At 65.3% G+C, this 19036-nt stretch overlaps 13 non-coding genes across 13 annotated transcripts; all 13 read left to right on the top strand.

Moving 5' to 3' along the window:
• The first annotated feature begins 948 nt into the window (after positions 1-948).
• LOC142872167 (small nucleolar RNA SNORD115) lies at positions 949-1029 on the top strand. The gene has a single exon (XR_012920408.1). It is a non-coding gene; the product is annotated as a small nucleolar RNA SNORD115 (small nucleolar RNA).
• Positions 1030-2342: 1313 nt separating this feature from the next.
• LOC142872125 (small nucleolar RNA SNORD115) lies at positions 2343-2423 on the top strand. Its single transcript, XR_012920366.1, has one exon. It is a non-coding gene; the product is annotated as a small nucleolar RNA SNORD115 (small nucleolar RNA).
• Positions 2424-3739: 1316 nt separating this feature from the next.
• Positions 3740-3820, top strand: LOC142872126 (small nucleolar RNA SNORD115). Its single transcript, XR_012920367.1, has one exon. It is a non-coding gene; the product is annotated as a small nucleolar RNA SNORD115 (small nucleolar RNA).
• Positions 3821-5133: 1313 nt separating this feature from the next.
• Positions 5134-5214, top strand: LOC142872127 (small nucleolar RNA SNORD115). The gene has a single exon (XR_012920368.1). It is a non-coding gene; the product is annotated as a small nucleolar RNA SNORD115 (small nucleolar RNA).
• Positions 5215-6530: 1316 nt separating this feature from the next.
• On the top strand, positions 6531-6611 carry LOC142872128 (small nucleolar RNA SNORD115). The gene has a single exon (XR_012920369.1). It is a non-coding gene; the product is annotated as a small nucleolar RNA SNORD115 (small nucleolar RNA).
• Positions 6612-7924: 1313 nt separating this feature from the next.
• LOC142872129 (small nucleolar RNA SNORD115) lies at positions 7925-8005 on the top strand. Its single transcript, XR_012920370.1, has one exon. It is a non-coding gene; the product is annotated as a small nucleolar RNA SNORD115 (small nucleolar RNA).
• A 1316-nt stretch (positions 8006-9321) lies between these two features.
• Positions 9322-9402, top strand: LOC142872168 (small nucleolar RNA SNORD115). Its single transcript, XR_012920409.1, has one exon. It is a non-coding gene; the product is annotated as a small nucleolar RNA SNORD115 (small nucleolar RNA).
• A 1313-nt stretch (positions 9403-10715) lies between these two features.
• On the top strand, positions 10716-10796 carry LOC142872130 (small nucleolar RNA SNORD115). The gene has a single exon (XR_012920371.1). It is a non-coding gene; the product is annotated as a small nucleolar RNA SNORD115 (small nucleolar RNA).
• Positions 10797-12112: 1316 nt separating this feature from the next.
• On the top strand, positions 12113-12193 carry LOC142872169 (small nucleolar RNA SNORD115). The gene has a single exon (XR_012920410.1). It is a non-coding gene; the product is annotated as a small nucleolar RNA SNORD115 (small nucleolar RNA).
• A 1313-nt stretch (positions 12194-13506) lies between these two features.
• On the top strand, positions 13507-13587 carry LOC142872131 (small nucleolar RNA SNORD115). Its single transcript, XR_012920372.1, has one exon. It is a non-coding gene; the product is annotated as a small nucleolar RNA SNORD115 (small nucleolar RNA).
• A 1316-nt stretch (positions 13588-14903) lies between these two features.
• On the top strand, positions 14904-14984 carry LOC142872132 (small nucleolar RNA SNORD115). The gene has a single exon (XR_012920373.1). It is a non-coding gene; the product is annotated as a small nucleolar RNA SNORD115 (small nucleolar RNA).
• A 1313-nt stretch (positions 14985-16297) lies between these two features.
• On the top strand, positions 16298-16378 carry LOC142872133 (small nucleolar RNA SNORD115). Its single transcript, XR_012920374.1, has one exon. It is a non-coding gene; the product is annotated as a small nucleolar RNA SNORD115 (small nucleolar RNA).
• Positions 16379-17694: 1316 nt separating this feature from the next.
• Positions 17695-17775, top strand: LOC142872170 (small nucleolar RNA SNORD115). The gene has a single exon (XR_012920411.1). It is a non-coding gene; the product is annotated as a small nucleolar RNA SNORD115 (small nucleolar RNA).
• Positions 17776-19036: the final 1261 nt, after the last annotated feature.

Below are 19036 nucleotides of genomic sequence, written 5' to 3' on the forward strand. Positions count from 1 at the left end.
TTTGGGCCAAGAGCGCTTCCCGGTGGCACGCGCATGGCGCAGTGGACCCGGTGCTCCTCTGTCCTTGAGGGGGACGGTCCTCGAGGACGCCGTCCTCGGAGGATCCCCATTCTGTTTCTGAGCGCAGACTTCCCTTGCAGTTAGGGAGGGACATGGGCTCCCAGAAAGGAGTGGCCGTGTGGACCCCTGCCACGACACGCCCACGTGGTCCTAGGCTCCCTATCGGGGCTGTGACTGGGCGCTGATGCTTGAGCCAAGACAAAGAGGAGGCGGACGGGCCCGGCCCGGGGTCCGCAGCCTTGGGCTTCCCCGTGTCCGTGGGGTGGGCGCATGGAGGCCTGGGCTTCTGAGGTTCCCTGCGAAGGGTTGGGGGAAGGGACTGGCAGGCATGGGGGTGCACGTGGCTTCGTGTTGCGGACCCTGGGTCGTGAGCGAGTGGGGTTCACGTCCAGTTGACAGGGCACGGTGGCCGGACCCGGGTCCTGGGGTGCATCCTGGCAGAGAGGAGAAGTGGGAGGCCCTTGACCTGCCGTAAAGCGTGACCCGCGTTGCCTGGCCCAAGCCCAGCCAGCGGTCCGCCTTGCGTGTTCTGGCCCCCAAATGCAATGGGTGGAGGAGGGGACCCCCAAACTCTGCAAGCATTCCACGGTCGGGATCCTCCCTCAGGTCCCTGGAGGAAATGCATGGTAAGCCAGCCGCCGCTTCCCCAGAGGAATGTGACTGCCTTGGGACCGACCCCGTCTTCCACATTTGCGGGCGGATACCGTCCCCGGAGAGAGAGTTCCCTCAGAACCGGCGTGGAAGGCGCAGTGGTGCTGAAAGCGGAGCAGAGCTCGCCCTGTGCCGAAACTCCTGTCCTTCGTGGCTCCCTCGTCTCCCGGATGGACCTTGTGGTGAGCTTCTCCCGGTCCAAGGGCATGTGGGCATGGGGACGGGCCGCCCGGGGCTGGGTCGATGATGAGAACCTCATATGGTCTGAAGAGAGGTGATGACTTCAAAATCATGCTCAATAGGATTACGCTGAGGCCCAGCCTAGGGGAGCGTTTTGGAAGAGGACGTTGGCCTGCAGCTCTCCCGTGCGGGGCCATCGGTCTCTTCAGCCTGAGGCTGCAGGCCCTGGAGGCCATGCCGGGGGACCCGAGCCATTGCATGCCCTGCGCAGTGAGCACCCCAAGCGCCTTGGGTGCGCTGGGTGTGAGGTGGACCCTTCTGCAGCCTCAGGGCATGTTTGCGGCCCAGTGGCTGCGTGCTGAGCTCGTATGGCCCCCGTCGTGTCTTTCAGGGAGCCGTGCTGCCCAGGTTGGCCCCAAGGCAGTCTCAGGATCCCAGGTGAGTGGACCTACTGGGGCTGGAGCCAGGACCTGAGAAGCAATGGGTTGTCCAAGGCTCCGCCTTAGTCCAAGGGCGCTTCCCTCTGGCAGGCGCATGGCGAAGTGGACCCTTCGCTCCTCCCTACTTGAGGGGGACGATCCTTGAGGACGTCGCCCTCAGAGGGTACCCCTTTTGTTTCCGAGCCCAGGGTTCGCTTGCAGTTAGGGAGGGACAGGGGCTCCCAGAAAGGAGTGGCCGCGAGGACGGCTGCCACGACAGGCCCGCGTGGTCCCGGGCTCCCTATCGGGGCTGTGGCAGGGAGCTGAGCCTCCAGCCCAAGCAAAGAGGAGGTGGACAGGCCCGGCCTCGGGTGCACAGCCCTTGACTTCTCATGGCCATGAGAAGCTCATGGTGGGCGCATGGAGGCCTGGGCTTCTGAGGTCCCTGTAAAGGATTGGGGGGTGGGCCTGGCGGGCATGGGGCTGCACGCGGCTTCCTGACCCGGGCCCTGGGTCACGAGTGAGTGGGGTTCAGGTCCAGTTGACCGGGTACGGTGGCCGTACCCGGGTCCTTGGGTGCATCCTGGCAGGAAGGAGAAGTGGGAGGCCCTTGACCTGCTGTAGGGCGGGAAGCGCGTCGCCTGGCCCAAGCCCAGCGGGCGGTGCGCCTCGCGTGTTCTGGACCCCAATGCGATGGGAGGGGCAAGCGACCCCCAGACTCCGCAAGCATTCCCCGGTCGGGATGCCCCCTCAGGTCCCTGTGGGCAATGCATGGGTAAGCCGGCCACCGATTCCCGAGAGGAATGCGACTCCTCGGGGACCGACTGTCGTCCACATTCCAAGGCAGCTAGCGTCGCCGGAGAGAGTTCCCTCAGAACGAGCGCGATCGGCGCAGTGGTGGTCCAAGCGGAGCGCAGCTTGCCCTGTGCCGCAACTCGTGTGCTCCGTGGCCCCCTGTTCTCCGAGATGGCCCTGTGGTGAGCTGCTCCGGGTCCTAGGGCGTGTGTGCATGGGGAGGGGCCGCCCTGGGCAGGGTCGATGATGAGAACCTCATATGGTCTGAAGAGAGGTGATGACTTAAAAATCATGCTCAATAGGATTACGCTGAGGCCCAGCCTAGGGGAGCGTTTTGGAAGGGGACGTTGGCCTGCAGCTCTCCCGTGCGGGGCCATCGGTCTCTTCAGCCGGAGACTGGAGGCCCTGCAGGCCATCCCGGGGGACCCGAGCCGGTGCATGCCCTGCGCAGTGAGCACCCCAAGCTCCTTGTGTGCGCTGGGCGTCAGGGGGACCATTGTCCAGCGGCAGGGCATGTTTGCAGCACCCTGGCCGCGTGCTGAGCTCGTGCTGCCCCCGTCGTGTCTTTCAGGGAGCCGTGCTGCCCAGGCTGGCCCCAAGGCAGTCAGGATCCCAGGTGAGTGCACGGCTGGGGTCTTGAGCCATGAGCGCCGGAGAAGCAATGAGTTGTCCGAGGCTGCGTGCGCTTTGGGCCAAGAGCGCTTCCCGGTGGCACGCGCATGGCGCAGTGGACCCGGTGCTCCTCTGTCCTTGAGGGGGACGGTCCTCGAGGACGCCGTCCTCGGAGGATCCCCATTCTGTTTCTGAGCGCAGACTTCCCTTGCAGTTAGGGAGGGACATGGGCTCCCAGAAAGGAGTGGCCGTGTGGACCCCTGCCACGACACGCCCACGTGGTCCTAGGCTCCCTATCGGGGCTGTGACTGGGCGCTGATGCTTGAGCCAAGACAAAGAGGAGGCGGACGGGCCCGGCCCGGGGTCCGCAGCCTTGGGCTTCCCCGTGTCCGTGGGGTGGGCGCATGGAGGCCTGGGCTTCTGAGGTTCCCTGCGAAGGGTTGGGGGAAGGGACTGGCAGGCATGGGGGTGCACGTGGCTTCGTGTTGCGGACCCTGGGTCGTGAGCGAGTGGGGTTCACGTCCAGTTGACAGGGCACGGTGGCCGGACCCGGGTCCTGGGGTGCATCCTGGCAGAGAGGAGAAGTGGGAGGCCCTTGACCTGCCGTAAAGCGTGACCCGCGTTGCCTGGCCCAAGCCCAGCCAGCGGTCCGCCTTGCGTGTTCTGGCCCCCAAATGCAATGGGTGGAGGAGGGGACCCCCAAACTCTGCAAGCATTCCACGGTCGGGATCCTCCCTCAGGTCCCTGGAGGAAATGCATGGTAAGCCAGCCGCCGCTTCCCCAGAGGAATGTGACTGCCTTGGGACCGACCCCGTCTTCCACATTTGCGGGCGGATACCGTCCCCGGAGAGAGAGTTCCCTCAGAACCGGCGTGGAAGGCGCAGTGGTGCTGAAAGCGGAGCAGAGCTCGCCCTGTGCCGAAACTCCTGTCCTTCGTGGCTCCCTCGTCTCCCGGATGGACCTTGTGGTGAGCTTCTCCCGGTCCAAGGGCATGTGGGCATGGGGACGGGCCGCCCGGGGCTGGGTCGATGATGAGAACCTCATATGGTCTGAAGAGAGGTGATGACTTAAAAATCATGCTCAATAGGATTACGCTGAGGCCCAGCCTAGGGGAGCGTTTTGGAAGAGGACGTTGGCCTGCAGCTCTCCCGTGCGGGGCCATCGGTCTCTTCAGCCTGAGGCTGCAGGCCCTGGAGGCCATGCCGGGGGACCCGAGCCATTGCATGCCCTGCGCAGTGAGCACCCCAAGCGCCTTGGGTGCGCTGGGTGTGAGGTGGACCCTTCTGCAGCCTCAGGGCATGTTTGCGGCCCAGTGGCTGCGTGCTGAGCTCGTATGGCCCCCGTCGTGTCTTTCAGGGAGCCGTGCTGCCCAGGTTGGCCCCAAGGCAGTCTCAGGATCCCAGGTGAGTGGACCTACTGGGGCTGGAGCCAGGACCTGAGAAGCAATGGGTTGTCCAAGGCTCCGCCTTAGTCCAAGGGCGCTTCCCTCTGGCAGGCGCATGGCGAAGTGGACCCTTCGCTCCTCCCTACTTGAGGGGGACGATCCTTGAGGACGTCGCCCTCAGAGGGTACCCCTTTTGTTTCCGAGCCCAGAGTTCGCTTGCAGTTAGGGAGGGACAGGGGCTCCCAGAAAGGAGTGGCCGCGAGGACGGCTGCCACGACAGGCCCGCGTGGTCCCGGGCTCCCTATCGGGGCTGTGGCAGGGAGCTGAGCCTCCAGCCCAAGCAAAGAGGAGGTGGACAGGCCCGGCCTCGGGTGCACAGCCCTTGACTTCTCATGGCCATGAGAAGCTCATGGTGGGCGCATGGAGGCCTGGGCTTCTGAGGTCCCTGTAAAGGATTGGGGGGTGGGCCTGGCGGGCATGGGGCTGCACGCGGCTTCCTGACCCGGGCCCTGGGTCACGAGTGAGTGGGGTTCAGGTCCAGTTGACCGGGTACGGTGGCCGTACCCGGGTCCTTGGGTGCATCCTGGCAGGAAGGAGAAGTGGGAGGCCCTTGACCTGCTGTAGGGCGGGAAGCGCGTCGCCTGGCCCAAGCCCAGCGGGCGGTGCGCCTCGCGTGTTCTGGACCCCAATGCGATGGGAGGGGCAAGCGACCCCCAGACTCCGCAAGCATTCCCCGGTCGGGATGCCCCCTCAGGTCCCTGTGGGCAATGCATGGGTAAGCCGGCCACCGATTCCCGAGAGGAATGCGACTCCTCGGGGACCGACTGTCGTCCACATTCCAAGGCAGCTAGCGTCCCCGGAGAGAGGTCCCTCAGAACGAGCGCGATCGGCGCAGTGGTGGTCCAAGCGGAGCGCAGCTTGCCCTGTGCCGCAACTCGTGTGCTCCGTGGCCCCCTGTTCTCCGAGATGGCCCTGTGGTGAGCTGCTCCGGGTCCTAGGGCGTGTGTGCATGGGGAGGGGCCGCCCTGGGCAGGGTCGATGATGAGAACCTCATATGGTCTGAAGAGAGGTGATGACTTAAAAATCATGCTCAATAGGATTACGCTGAGGCCCAGCCTAGGGGAGCGTTTTGGAAGGGGACGTTGGCCTGCAGCTCTCCCGTGCGGGGCCATCGGTCTCTTCAGCCGGAGACTGGAGGCCCTGCAGGCCATCCCGGGGGACCCGAGCCGGTGCATGCCCTGCGCAGTGAGCACCCCAAGCTCCTTGTGTGCGCTGGGCGTCAGGGGGACCATTGTCCAGCGGCAGGGCATGTTTGCAGCACCCTGGCCGCGTGCTGAGCTCGTGCTGCCCCCGTCGTGTCTTTCAGGGAGCCGTGCTGCCCAGGCTGGCCCCAAGGCAGTCAGGATCCCAGGTGAGTGCATGGCTGGGGTCTTGAGCCATGAGCGCCGGAGAAGCAATGAGTTGTCCGAGGCTGCGTGCGCTTTGGGCCAAGAGCGCTTCCCGGTGGCACGCGCATGGCGCAGTGGACCCGGTGCTCCTCTGTCCTTGAGGGGGACGGTCCTCGAGGACGCCGTCCTCGGAGGATCCCCATTCTGTTTCTGAGCGCAGACTTCCCTTGCAGTTAGGGAGGGACATGGGCTCCCAGAAAGGAGTGGCCGTGTGGACCCCTGCCACGACACGCCCACGTGGTCCTAGGCTCCCTATCGGGGCTGTGACTGGGCGCTGATGCTTGAGCCAAGACAAAGAGGAGGCGGACGGGCCCGGCCCGGGGTCCGCAGCCTTGGGCTTCCCCGTGTCCGTGGGGTGGGCGCATGGAGGCCTGGGCTTCTGAGGTTCCCTGCGAAGGGTTGGGGGAAGGGACTGGCAGGCATGGGGGTGCACGTGGCTTCGTGTTGCGGACCCTGGGTCGTGAGCGAGTGGGGTTCACGTCCAGTTGACAGGGCACGGTGGCCGGACCCGGGTCCTGGGGTGCATCCTGGCAGAGAGGAGAAGTGGGAGGCCCTTGACCTGCCGTAAAGCGTGACCCGCGTTGCCTGGCCCAAGCCCAGCCAGCGGTCCGCCTTGCGTGTTCTGGCCCCCAAATGCAATGGGTGGAGGAGGGGACCCCCAAACTCTGCAAGCATTCCACGGTCGGGATCCTCCCTCAGGTCCCTGGAGGAAATGCATGGTAAGCCAGCCGCCGCTTCCCCAGAGGAATGTGACTGCCTTGGGACCGACCCCGTCTTCCACATTTGCGGGCGGATACCGTCCCCGGAGAGAGAGTTCCCTCAGAACCGGCGTGGAAGGCGCAGTGGTGCTGAAAGCGGAGCAGAGCTCGCCCTGTGCCGAAACTCCTGTCCTTCGTGGCTCCCTCGTCTCCCGGATGGACCTTGTGGTGAGCTTCTCCCGGTCCAAGGGCATGTGGGCATGGGGACGGGCCGCCCGGGGCTGGGTCGATGATGAGAACCTCATATGGTCTGAAGAGAGGTGATGACTTAAAAATCATGCTCAATAGGATTACGCTGAGGCCCAGCCTAGGGGAGCGTTTTGGAAGAGGACGTTGGCCTGCAGCTCTCCCGTGCGGGGCCATCGGTCTCTTCAGCCTGAGGCTGCAGGCCCTGGAGGCCATGCCGGGGGACCCGAGCCATTGCATGCCCTGCGCAGTGAGCACCCCAAGCGCCTTGGGTGCGCTGGGTGTGAGGTGGACGCTTCTGCAGCCTCAGGGCATGTTTGCGGCCCAGTGGCTGCGTGCTGAGCTCGTATGGCCCCCGTCGTGTCTTTCAGGGAGCCGTGCTGCCCAGGTTGGCCCCAAGGCAGTCTCAGGATCCCAGGTGAGTGGACCTACTGGGGCTGGAGCCAGGACCTGAGAAGCAATGGGTTGTCCAAGGCTCCGCCTTAGTCCAAGGGCGCTTCCCTCTGTCAGGCGCATGGCGAAGTGGACCCTTCGCTCCTCCCTACTTGAGGGGGACGATCCTTGAGGACGTCGTCCTCAGAGGGTACCCCTTTTGTTTCCGAGCCCAGAGTTCGCTTGCAGTTAGGGAGGGACAGGGGCTCCCAGAAAGGAGTGGCCGCGAGGACGGCTGCCACGACAGGCCCGCGTGGTCCCGGGCTCCCTATCGGGGCTGTGGCAGGGAGCTGAGCCTCCAGCCCAAGCAAAGAGGAGGTGGACAGGCCCGGCCTCGGGTGCACAGCCCTTGACTTCTCATGGCCATGAGAAGCTCATGGTGGGCGCATGGAGGCCTGGGCTTCTGAGGTCCCTGTAAAGGATTGGGGGGTGGGCCTGGCGGGCATGGGGCTGCACGCGGCTTCCTGACCCGGGCCCTGGGTCACGAGTGAGTGGGGTTCAGGTCCAGTTGACCGGGTACGGTGGCCGTACCCGGGTCCTTGGGTGCATCCTGGCAGGAAGGAGAAGTGGGAGGCCCTTGACCTGCTGTAGGGCGGGAAGCGCGTCGCCTGGCCCAAGCCCAGCGGGCGGTGCGCCTCGCGTGTTCTGGACCCCAATGCGATGGGAGGGGCAAGCGACCCCCAGACTCCGCAAGCATTCCCCGGTCGGGATGCCCCCTCAGGTCCCTGTGGGCAATGCATGGGTAAGCCGGCCACCGATTCCCGAGAGGAATGCGACTCCTCGGGGACCGACTGTCGTCCACATTCCAAGGCAGCTAGCGTCGCCGGAGAGAGTTCCCTCAGAACGAGCGCGATCGGCGCAGTGGTGGTCCAAGCGGAGCGCAGCTTGCCCTGTGCCGCAACTCGTGTGCTCCGTGGCCCCCTGTTCTCCGAGATGGCCCTGTGGTGAGCTGCTCCGGGTCCTAGGGCGTGTGTGCATGGGGAGGGGCCGCCCTGGGCAGGGTCGATGATGAGAACCTCATATGGTCTGAAGAGAGGTGATGACTTAAAAATCATGCTCAATAGGATTACGCTGAGGCCCAGCCTAGGGGAGCGTTTTGGAAGGGGACGTTGGCCTGCAGCTCTCCCGTGCGGGGCCATCGGTCTCTTCAGCCGGAGACTGGAGGCCCTGCAGGCCATCCCGGGGGACCCGAGCCGGTGCATGCCCTGCGCAGTGAGCACCCCAAGCTCCTTGTGTGCGCTGGGCGTCAGGGGGACCATTGTCCAGCGGCAGGGCATGTTTGCAGCACCCTGGCCGCGTGCTGAGCTCGTGCTGCCCCCGTCGTGTCTTTCAGGGAGCCGTGCTGCCCAGGCTGGCCCCAAGGCAGTCAGGATCCCAGGTGAGTGCACGGCTGGGGTCTTGAGCCATGAGCGCCGGAGAAGCAATGAGTTGTCCGAGGCTGCGTGCGCTTTGGGCCAAGAGCGCTTCCCGGTGGCACGCGCATGGCGCAGTGGACCCGGTGCTCCTCTGTCCTTGAGGGGGACGGTCCTCGAGGACGCCGTCCTCGGAGGATCCCCATTCTGTTTCTGAGCGCAGACTTCCCTTGCAGTTAGGGAGGGACATGGGCTCCCAGAAAGGAGTGGCCGTGTGGACCCCTGCCACGACACGCCCACGTGGTCCTAGGCTCCCTATCGGGGCTGTGACTGGGCGCTGATGCTTGAGCCAAGACAAAGAGGAGGCGGACGGGCCCGGCCCGGGGTCCGCAGCCTTGGGCTTCCCCGTGTCCGTGGGGTGGGCGCATGGAGGCCTGGGCTTCTGAGGTTCCCTGCGAAGGGTTGGGGGAAGGGACTGGCAGGCATGGGGGTGCACGTGGCTTCGTGTTGCGGACCCTGGGTCGTGAGCGAGTGGGGTTCACGTCCAGTTGACAGGGCACGGTGGCCGGACCCGGGTCCTGGGGTGCATCCTGGCAGAGAGGAGAAGTGGGAGGCCCTTGACCTGCCGTAAAGCGTGACCCGCGTTGCCTGGCCCAAGCCCAGCCAGCGGTCCGCCTTGCGTGTTCTGGCCCCCAAATGCAATGGGTGGAGGAGGGGACCCCCAAACTCTGCAAGCATTCCACGGTCGGGATCCTCCCTCAGGTCCCTGGAGGAAATGCATGGTAAGCCAGCCGCCGCTTCCCCAGAGGAATGTGACTGCCTTGGGACCGACCCCGTCTTCCACATTTGCGGGCGGATACCGTCCCCGGAGAGAGAGTTCCCTCAGAACCGGCGTGGAAGGCGCAGTGGTGCTGAAAGCGGAGCAGAGCTCGCCCTGTGCCGAAACTCCTGTCCTTCGTGGCTCCCTCGTCTCCCGGATGGACCTTGTGGTGAGCTTCTCCCGGTCCAAGGGCATGTGGGCATGGGGACGGGCCGCCCGGGGCTGGGTCGATGATGAGAACCTCATATGGTCTGAAGAGAGGTGATGACTTCAAAATCATGCTCAATAGGATTACGCTGAGGCCCAGCCTAGGGGAGCGTTTTGGAAGAGGACGTTGGCCTGCAGCTCTCCCGTGCGGGGCCATCGGTCTCTTCAGCCTGAGGCTGCAGGCCCTGGAGGCCATGCCGGGGGACCCGAGCCATTGCATGCCCTGCGCAGTGAGCACCCCAAGCGCCTTGGGTGCGCTGGGTGTGAGGTGGACCCTTCTGCAGCCTCAGGGCATGTTTGCGGCCCAGTGGCTGCGTGCTGAGCTCGTATGGCCCCCGTCGTGTCTTTCAGGGAGCCGTGCTGCCCAGGTTGGCCCCAAGGCAGTCTCAGGATCCCAGGTGAGTGGACCTACTGGGGCTGGAGCCAGGACCTGAGAAGCAATGGGTTGTCCAAGGCTCCGCCTTAGTCCAAGGGCGCTTCCCTCTGGCAGGCGCATGGCGAAGTGGACCCTTCGCTCCTCCCTACTTGAGGGGGACGATCCTTGAGGACGTCGCCCTCAGAGGGTACCCCTTTTGTTTCCGAGCCCAGGGTTCGCTTGCAGTTAGGGAGGGACAGGGGCTCCCAGAAAGGAGTGGCCGCGAGGACGGCTGCCACGACAGGCCCGCGTGGTCCCGGGCTCCCTATCGGGGCTGTGGCAGGGAGCTGAGCCTCCAGCCCAAGCAAAGAGGAGGTGGACAGGCCCGGCCTCGGGTGCACAGCCCTTGACTTCTCATGGCCATGAGAAGCTCATGGTGGGCGCATGGAGGCCTGGGCTTCTGAGGTCCCTGTAAAGGATTGGGGGGTGGGCCTGGCGGGCATGGGGCTGCACGCGGCTTCCTGACCCGGGCCCTGGGTCACGAGTGAGTGGGGTTCAGGTCCAGTTGACCGGGTACGGTGGCCGTACCCGGGTCCTTGGGTGCATCCTGGCAGGAAGGAGAAGTGGGAGGCCCTTGACCTGCTGTAGGGCGGGAAGCGCGTCGCCTGGCCCAAGCCCAGCGGGCGGTGCGCCTCGCGTGTTCTGGACCCCAATGCGATGGGAGGGGCAAGCGACCCCCAGACTCCGCAAGCATTCCCCGGTCGGGATGCCCCCTCAGGTCCCTGTGGGCAATGCATGGGTAAGCCGGCCACCGATTCCCGAGAGGAATGCGACTCCTCGGGGACCGACTGTCGTCCACATTCCAAGGCAGCTAGCGTCCCCGGAGAGAGTTCCCTCAGAACGAGCGCGATCGGCGCAGTGGTGGTCCAAGCGGAGCGCAGCTTGCCCTGTGCCGCAACTCGTGTGCTCCGTGGCCCCCTGTTCTCCGAGATGGCCCTGTGGTGAGCTGCTCCGGGTCCTAGGGCGTGTGTGCATGGGGAGGGGCCGCCCTGGGCAGGGTCGATGATGAGAACCTCATATGGTCTGAAGAGAGGTGATGACTTAAAAATCATGCTCAATAGGATTACGCTGAGGCCCAGCCTAGGGGAGCGTTTTGGAAGGGGACGTTGGCCTGCAGCTCTCCCGTGCGGGGCCATCGGTCTCTTCAGCCGGAGACTGGAGGCCCTGCAGGCCATCCCGGGGGACCCGAGCCGGTGCATGCCCTGCGCAGTGAGCACCCCAAGCTCCTTGTGTGCGCTGGGCGTCAGGGGGACCATTGTCCAGCGGCAGGGCATGTTTGCAGCACCCTGGCCGCGTGCTGAGCTCGTGCTGCCCCCGTCGTGTCTTTCAGGGAGCCGTGCTGCCCAGGCTGGCCCCAAGGCAGTCAGGATCCCAGGTGAGTGCACGGCTGGGGTCTTGAGCCATGAGCGCCGGAGAAGCAATGAGTTGTCCGAGGCTGCGTGCGCTTTGGGCCAAGAGCGCTTCCCGGTGGCACGCGCATGGCGCAGTGGACCCGGTGCTCCTCTGTCCTTGAGGGGGACGGTCCTCGAGGACGCCGTCCTCGGAGGATCCCCATTCTGTTTCTGAGCGCAGACTTCCCTTGCAGTTAGGGAGGGACATGGGCTCCCAGAAAGGAGTGGCCGTGTGGACCCCTGCCACGACACGCCCACGTGGTCCTAGGCTCCCTATCGGGGCTGTGACTGGGCGCTGATGCTTGAGCCAAGACAAAGAGGAGGCGGACGGGCCCGGCCCGGGGTCCGCAGCCTTGGGCTTCCCCGTGTCCGTGGGGTGGGCGCATGGAGGCCTGGGCTTCTGAGGTTCCCTGCGAAGGGTTGGGGGAAGGGACTGGCAGGCATGGGGGTGCACGTGGCTTCGTGTTGCGGACCCTGGGTCGTGAGCGAGTGGGGTTCACGTCCAGTTGACAGGGCACGGTGGCCGGACCCGGGTCCTGGGGTGCATCCTGGCAGAGAGGAGAAGTGGGAGGCCCTTGACCTGCCGTAAAGCGTGACCCGCGTTGCCTGGCCCAAGCCCAGCCAGCGGTCCGCCTTGCGTGTTCTGGCCCCCAAATGCAATGGGTGGAGGAGGGGACCCCCAAACTCTGCAAGCATTCCACGGTCGGGATCCTCCCTCAGGTCCCTGGAGGAAATGCATGGTAAGCCAGCCGCCGCTTCCCCAGAGGAATGTGACTGCCTTGGGACCGACCCCGTCTTCCACATTTGCGGGCGGATACCGTCCCCGGAGAGAGAGTTCCCTCAGAACCGGCGTGGAAGGCGCAGTGGTGCTGAAAGCGGAGCAGAGCTCGCCCTGTGCCGAAACTCCTGTCCTTCGTGGCTCCCTCGTCTCCCGGATGGACCTTGTGGTGAGCTTCTCCCGGTCCAAGGGCATGTGGGCATGGGGACGGGCCGCCCGGGGCTGGGTCGATGATGAGAACCTCATATGGTCTGAAGAGAGGTGATGACTTCAAAATCATGCTCAATAGGATTACGCTGAGGCCCAGCCTAGGGGAGCGTTTTGGAAGAGGACGTTGGCCTGCAGCTCTCCCGTGCGGGGCCATCGGTCTCTTCAGCCTGAGGCTGCAGGCCCTGGAGGCCATGCCGGGGGACCCGAGCCATTGCATGCCCTGCGCAGTGAGCACCCCAAGCGCCTTGGGTGCGCTGGGTGTGAGGTGGACCCTTCTGCAGCCTCAGGGCATGTTTGCGGCCCAGTGGCTGCGTGCTGAGCTCGTATGGCCCCCGTCGTGTCTTTCAGGGAGCCGTGCTGCCCAGGTTGGCCCCAAGGCAGTCTCAGGATCCCAGGTGAGTGGACCTACTGGGGCTGGAGCCAGGACCTGAGAAGCAATGGGTTGTCCAAGGCTCCGCCTTAGTCCAAGGGCGCTTCCCTCTGGCAGGCGCATGGCGAAGTGGACCCTTCGCTCCTCCCTACTTGAGGGGGACGATCCTTGAGGACGTCGCCCTCAGAGGGTACCCCTTTTGTTTCCGAGCCCAGGGTTCGCTTGCAGTTAGGGAGGGACAGGGGCTCCCAGAAAGGAGTGGCCGCGAGGACGGCTGCCACGACAGGCCCGCGTGGTCCCGGGCTCCCTATCGGGGCTGTGGCAGGGAGCTGAGCCTCCAGCCCAAGCAAAGAGGAGGTGGACAGGCCCGGCCTCGGGTGCACAGCCCTTGACTTCTCATGGCCATGAGAAGCTCATGGTGGGCGCATGGAGGCCTGGGCTTCTGAGGTCCCTGTAAAGGATTGGGGGGTGGGCCTGGCGGGCATGGGGCTGCACGCGGCTTCCTGACCCGGGCCCTGGGTCACGAGTGAGTGGGGTTCAGGTCCAGTTGACCGGGTACGGTGGCCGTACCCGGGTCCTTGGGTGCATCCTGGCAGGAAGGAGAAGTGGGAGGCCCTTGACCTGCTGTAGGGCGGGAAGCGCGTCGCCTGGCCCAAGCCCAGCGGGCGGTGCGCCTCGCGTGTTCTGGACCCCAATGCGATGGGAGGGGCAAGCGACCCCCAGACTCCGCAAGCATTCCCCGGTCGGGATGCCCCCTCAGGTCCCTGTGGGCAATGCATGGGTAAGCCGGCCACCGATTCCCGAGAGGAATGCGACTCCTCGGGGACCGACTGTCGTCCACATTCCAAGGCAGCTAGCGTCCCCGGAGAGAGTTCCCTCAGAACGAGCGCGATCGGCGCAGTGGTGGTCCAAGCGGAGCGCAGCTTGCCCTGTGCCGCAACTCGTGTGCTCCGTGGCCCCCTGTTCTCCGAGATGGCCCTGTGGTGAGCTGCTCCGGGTCCTAGGGCGTGTGTGCATGGGGAGGGGCCGCCCTGGGCAGGGTCGATGATGAGAACCTCATATGGTCTGAAGAGAGGTGATGACTTAAAAATCATGCTCAATAGGATTACGCTGAGGCCCAGCCTAGGGGAGCGTTTTGGAAGGGGACGTTGGCCTGCAGCTCTCCCGTGCGGGGCCATCGGTCTCTTCAGCCGGAGACTGGAGGCCCTGCAGGCCATCCCGGGGGACCCGAGCCGGTGCATGCCCTGCGCAGTGAGCACCCCAAGCTCCTTGTGTGCGCTGGGCGTCAGGGGGACCATTGTCCAGCGGCAGGGCATGTTTGCAGCACCCTGGCCGCGTGCTGAGCTCGTGCTGCCCCCGTCGTGTCTTTCAGGGAGCCGTGCTGCCCAGGCTGGCCCCAAGGCAGTCAGGATCCCAGGTGAGTGCACGGCTGGGGTCTTGAGCCATGAGCGCCGGAGAAGCAATGAGTTGTCCGAGGCTGCGTGCGCTTTGGGCCAAGAGCGCTTCCCGGTGGCACGCGCATGGCGCAGTGGACCCGGTGCTCCTCTGTCCTTGAGGGGGACGGTCCTCGAGGACGCCGTCCTCGGAGGATCCCCATTCTGTTTCTGAGCGCAGACTTCCCTTGCAGTTAGGGAGGGACATGGGCTCCCAGAAAGGAGTGGCCGTGTGGACCCCTGCCACGACACGCCCACGTGGTCCTAGGCTCCCTATCGGGGCTGTGACTGGGCGCTGATGCTTGAGCCAAGACAAAGAGGAGGCGGACGGGCCCGGCCCGGGGTCCGCAGCCTTGGGCTTCCCCGTGTCCGTGGGGTGGGCGCATGGAGGCCTGGGCTTCTGAGGTTCCCTGCGAAGGGTTGGGGGAAGGGACTGGCAGGCATGGGGGTGCACGTGGCTTCGTGTTGCGGACCCTGGGTCGTGAGCGAGTGGGGTTCACGTCCAGTTGACAGGGCACGGTGGCCGGACCCGGGTCCTGGGGTGCATCCTGGCAGAGAGGAGAAGTGGGAGGCCCTTGACCTGCCGTAAAGCGTGACCCGCGTTGCCTGGCCCAAGCCCAGCCAGCGGTCCGCCTTGCGTGTTCTGGCCCCCAAATGCAATGGGTGGAGGAGGGGACCCCCAAACTCTGCAAGCATTCCACGGTCGGGATCCTCCCTCAGGTCCCTGGAGGAAATGCATGGTAAGCCAGCCGCCGCTTCCCCAGAGGAATGTGACTGCCTTGGGACCGACCCCGTCTTCCACATTTGCGGGCGGATACCGTCCCCGGAGAGAGAGTTCCCTCAGAACCGGCGTGGAAGGCGCAGTGGTGCTGAAAGCGGAGCAGAGCTCGCCCTGTGCCGAAACTCCTGTCCTTCGTGGCTCCCTCGTCTCCCGGATGGACCTTGTGGTGAGCTTCTCCCGGTCCAAGGGCATGTGGGCATGGGGACGGGCCGCCCGGGGCTGGGTCGATGATGAGAACCTCATATGGTCTGAAGAGAGGTGATGACTTAAAAATCATGCTCAATAGGATTACGCTGAGGCCCAGCCTAGGGGAGCGTTTTGGAAGAGGACGTTGGCCTGCAGCTCTCCCGTGCGGGGCCATCGGTCTCTTCAGCCTGAGGCTGCAGGCCCTGGAGGCCATGCCGGGGGACCCGAGCCATTGCATGCCCTGCGCAGTGAGCACCCCAAGCGCCTTGGGTGCGCTGGGTGTGAGGTGGACGCTTCTGCAGCCTCAGGGCATGTTTGCGGCCCAGTGGCTGCGTGCTGAGCTCGTATGGCCCCCGTCGTGTCTTTCAGGGAGCCGTGCTGCCCAGGTTGGCCCCAAGGCAGTCTCAGGATCCCAGGTGAGTGGACCTACTGGGGCTGGAGCCAGGACCTGAGAAGCAATGGGTTGTCCAAGGCTCCGCCTTAGTCCAAGGGCGCTTCCCTCTGTCAGGCGCATGGCGAAGTGGACCCTTCGCTCCTCCCTACTTGAGGGGGACGATCCTTGAGGACGTCGTCCTCAGAGGGTACCCCTTTTGTTTCCGAGCCCAGAGTTCGCTTGCAGTTAGGGAGGGACAGGGGCTCCCAGAAAGGAGTGGCCGCGAGGACGGCTGCCACGACAGGCCCGCGTGGTCCCGGGCTCCCTATCGGGGCTGTGGCAGGGAGCTGAGCCTCCAGCCCAAGCAAAGAGGAGGTGGACAGGCCCGGCCTCGGGTGCACAGCCCTTGACTTCTCATGGCCATGAGAAGCTCATGGTGGGCGCATGGAGGCCTGGGCTTCTGAGGTCCCTGTAAAGGATTGGGGGGTGGGCCTGGCGGGCATGGGGCTGCACGCGGCTTCCTGACCCGGGCCCTGGGTCACGAGTGAGTGGGGTTCAGGTCCAGTTGACCGGGTACGGTGGCCGTACCCGGGTCCTTGGGTGCATCCTGGCAGGAAGGAGAAGTGGGAGGCCCTTGACCTGCTGTAGGGCGGGAAGCGCGTCGCCTGGCCCAAGCCCAGCGGGCGGTGCGCCTCGCGTGTTCTGGACCCCAATGCGATGGGAGGGGCAAGCGACCCCCAGACTCCGCAAGCATTCCCCGGTCGGGATGCCCCCTCAGGTCCCTGTGGGCAATGCATGGGTAAGCCGGCCACCGATTCCCGAGAGGAATGCGACTCCTCGGGGACCGACTGTCGTCCACATTCCAAGGCAGCTAGCGTCGCCGGAGAGAGTTCCCTCAGAACGAGCGCGATCGGCGCAGTGGTGGTCCAAGCGGAGCGCAGCTTGCCCTGTGCCGCAACTCGTGTGCTCCGTGGCCCCCTGTTCTCCGAGATGGCCCTGTGGTGAGCTGCTCCGGGTCCTAGGGCGTGTGTGCATGGGGAGGGGCCGCCCTGGGCAGGGTCGATGATGAGAACCTCATATGGTCTGAAGAGAGGTGATGACTTAAAAATCATGCTCAATAGGATTACGCTGAGGCCCAGCCTAGGGGAGCGTTTTGGAAGGGGACGTTGGCCTGCAGCTCTCCCGTGCGGGGCCATCGGTCTCTTCAGCCGGAGACTGGAGGCCCTGCAGGCCATCCCGGGGGACCCGAGCCGGTGCATGCCCTGCGCAGTGAGCACCCCAAGCTCCTTGTGTGCGCTGGGCGTCAGGGGGACCATTGTCCAGCGGCAGGGCATGTTTGCAGCACCCTGGCCGCGTGCTGAGCTCGTGCTGCCCCCGTCGTGTCTTTCAGGGAGCCGTGCTGCCCAGGCTGGCCCCAAGGCAGTCAGGATCCCAGGTGAGTGCACGGCTGGGGTCTTGAGCCATGAGCGCCGGAGAAGCAATGAGTTGTCCGAGGCTGCGTGCGCTTTGGGCCAAGAGCGCTTCCCGGTGGCACGCGCATGGCGCAGTGGACCCGGTGCTCCTCTGTCCTTGAGGGGGACGGTCCTCGAGGACGCCGTCCTCGGAGGATCCCCATTCTGTTTCTGAGCGCAGACTTCCCTTGCAGTTAGGGAGGGACATGGGCTCCCAGAAAGGAGTGGCCGTGTGGACCCCTGCCACGACACGCCCACGTGGTCCTAGGCTCCCTATCGGGGCTGTGACTGGGCGCTGATGCTTGAGCCAAGACAAAGAGGAGGCGGACGGGCCCGGCCCGGGGTCCGCAGCCTTGGGCTTCCCCGTGTCCGTGGGGTGGGCGCATGGAGGCCTGGGCTTCTGAGGTTCCCTGCGAAGGGTTGGGGGAAGGGACTGGCAGGCATGGGGGTGCACGTGGCTTCGTGTTGCGGACCCTGGGTCGTGAGCGAGTGGGGTTCACGTCCAGTTGACAGGGCACGGTGGCCGGACCCGGGTCCTGGGGTGCATCCTGGCAGAGAGGAGAAGTGGGAGGCCCTTGACCTGCCGTAAAGCGTGACCCGCGTTGCCTGGCCCAAGCCCAGCCAGCGGTCCGCCTTGCGTGTTCTGGCCCCCAAATGCAATGGGTGGAGGAGGGGACCCCCAAACTCTGCAAGCATTCCACGGTCGGGATCCTCCCTCAGGTCCCTGGAGGAAATGCATGGTAAGCCAGCCGCCGCTTCCCCAGAGGAATGTGACTGCCTTGGGACCGACCCCGTCTTCCACATTTGCGGGCGGATACCGTCCCCGGAGAGAGAGTTCCCTCAGAACCGGCGTGGAAGGCGCAGTGGTGCTGAAAGCGGAGCAGAGCTCGCCCTGTGCCGAAACTCCTGTCCTTCGTGGCTCCCTCGTCTCCCGGATGGACCTTGTGGTGAGCTTCTCCCGGTCCAAGGGCATGTGGGCATGGGGACGGGCCGCCCGGGGCTGGGTCGATGATGAGAACCTCATATGGTCTGAAGAGAGGTGATGACTTCAAAATCATGCTCAATAGGATTACGCTGAGGCCCAGCCTAGGGGAGCGTTTTGGAAGAGGACGTTGGCCTGCAGCTCTCCCGTGCGGGGCCATCGGTCTCTTCAGCCTGAGGCTGCAGGCCCTGGAGGCCATGCCGGGGGACCCGAGCCATTGCATGCCCTGCGCAGTGAGCACCCCAAGCGCCTTGGGTGCGCTGGGTGTGAGGTGGACCCTTCTGCAGCCTCAGGGCATGTTTGCGGCCCAGTGGCTGCGTGCTGAGCTCGTATGGCCCCCGTCGTGTCTTTCAGGGAGCCGTGCTGCCCAGGTTGGCCCCAAGGCAGTCTCAGGATCCCAGGTGAGTGGACCTACTGGGGCTGGAGCCAGGACCTGAGAAGCAATGGGTTGTCCAAGGCTCCGCCTTAGTCCAAGGGCGCTTCCCTCTGGCAGGCGCATGGCGAAGTGGACCCTTCGCTCCTCCCTACTTGAGGGGGACGATCCTTGAGGACGTCGCCCTCAGAGGGTACCCCTTTTGTTTCCGAGCCCAGGGTTCGCTTGCAGTTAGGGAGGGACAGGGGCTCCCAGAAAGGAGTGGCCGCGAGGACGGCTGCCACGACAGGCCCGCGTGGTCCCGGGCTCCCTATCGGGGCTGTGGCAGGGAGCTGAGCCTCCAGCCCAAGCAAAGAGGAGGTGGACAGGCCCGGCCTCGGGTGCACAGCCCTTGACTTCTCATGGCCATGAGAAGCTCATGGTGGGCGCATGGAGGCCTGGGCTTCTGAGGTCCCTGTAAAGGATTGGGGGGTGGGCCTGGCGGGCATGGGGCTGCACGCGGCTTCCTGACCCGGGCCCTGGGTCACGAGTGAGTGGGGTTCAGGTCCAGTTGACCGGGTACGGTGGCCGTACCCGGGTCCTTGGGTGCATCCTGGCAGGAAGGAGAAGTGGGAGGCCCTTGACCTGCTGTAGGGCGGGAAGCGCGTCGCCTGGCCCAAGCCCAGCGGGCGGTGCGCCTCGCGTGTTCTGGACCCCAATGCGATGGGAGGGGCAAGCGACCCCCAGACTCCGCAAGCATTCCCCGGTCGGGATGCCCCCTCAGGTCCCTGTGGGCAATGCATGGGTAAGCCGGCCACCGATTCCCGAGAGGAATGCGACTCCTCGGGGACCGACTGTCGTCCACATTCCAAGGCAGCTAGCGTCCCCGGAGAGAGTTCCCTCAGAACGAGCGCGATCGGCGCAGTGGTGGTCCAAGCGGAGCGCAGCTTGCCCTGTGCCGCAACTCGTGTGCTCCGTGGCCCCCTGTTCTCCGAGATGGCCCTGTGGTG

The sequence above is a fragment of the Microcebus murinus genome, chromosome 7, assembly GCF_040939455.1.
Source record: "Microcebus murinus isolate Inina chromosome 7, M.murinus_Inina_mat1.0, whole genome shotgun sequence".
Taxonomy (NCBI): Eukaryota; Metazoa; Chordata; class Mammalia; order Primates; family Cheirogaleidae; genus Microcebus; species Microcebus murinus.